Below are 1,090 nucleotides of genomic sequence, written 5' to 3'. Positions count from 1 at the left end.
GATGGGTTTTCGGGATCTTGAGATGTTCAACACGGCTCTACTCGGGGAACACGGTTGGCGTATGATGACAAACCCTAACTCCCTCTATGCCCGAGTTCTTAAAGGAAGATACTACCCTACTGGCGACTTTATGCAAGCCATAGTTCCTCGCTGCGCCTCATCAACTTGGCGAGCTATAATCGCTGGGAGGGATGCCTGCAGGTTGGCCTCCTCAAACGCATAGGAGACGGCACCACGGTTTCTATTTGGCATGACAAGTGGATCCCCGGCACCATCTCCATGTCGCCGGTCTGCAGAATTGGAAATGCTCAGATGCATGTCGTGGCAGACCTCATTGATACAAGTAACTGGTCATGGAAATCTGATGTGGTTCAGGAAAACTTTATCCCCTGGATGCAGATGCTATCCTCAACATTCCACTGAGGCAGGGATGGGGTGATGATTCTTTGGCGTGGGCTTTTGAAAAATCGGGTTGCTACTCTATAAAATCAGCGTATCATTCTCTAATGACTCGCAACGAGCAACATGCTCTAGAGGAAGGGACGACTACCGAATCCTCAATGACAGACACGCAGTTATGGTCCCAGTTGTGGAAACTCAAAGTCATTCCCAGAGTGAGAGTCTTTTGGTGGCGAGTATTGCATGTCATCCTCCCAGCGGAAGCAACTCTCAAGTACCATCATATTGCTACTGTTAGCACATGCAAAATATGTCTTCATACTGGCGAAGACATGATGCACGCCTTGCTGGATTGTTCTCATGCCAGGCAGTTTTGGAATGCAGCTCCAGAATGGTTGGACATAATAAGGCCAGAATTGCACCCACTAACCTGGTCAAAGGACATTATTTGTGATCCTATGTTCTCAGAGGTGGAAAAGAGTGAAACTAATGTCTGTTATGTGGACGATCTGGACCTCACGGAACAACATCACACACGACAAAGCTGAGCTTGACCCTATCCAGTCTTTGAGAAGGGCCCGGGAGTCTCTAGCAGTGCTCGACTTGCCGCGTGATCATGCTCTGATTCTTCCTGGCCATGGTTGGCGCCCACCAGAATCGGGCTGGATCAAAATAAATACGGATAGAAGTA

The sequence above is a fragment of the Triticum aestivum genome, chromosome 1B (genome assembly GCF_018294505.1).
Source record: "Triticum aestivum cultivar Chinese Spring chromosome 1B, IWGSC CS RefSeq v2.1, whole genome shotgun sequence".
Taxonomy (NCBI): domain Eukaryota; kingdom Viridiplantae; phylum Streptophyta; class Magnoliopsida; order Poales; family Poaceae; genus Triticum; species Triticum aestivum.
Note: the sequence above shows the minus strand (reverse complement) of the source record.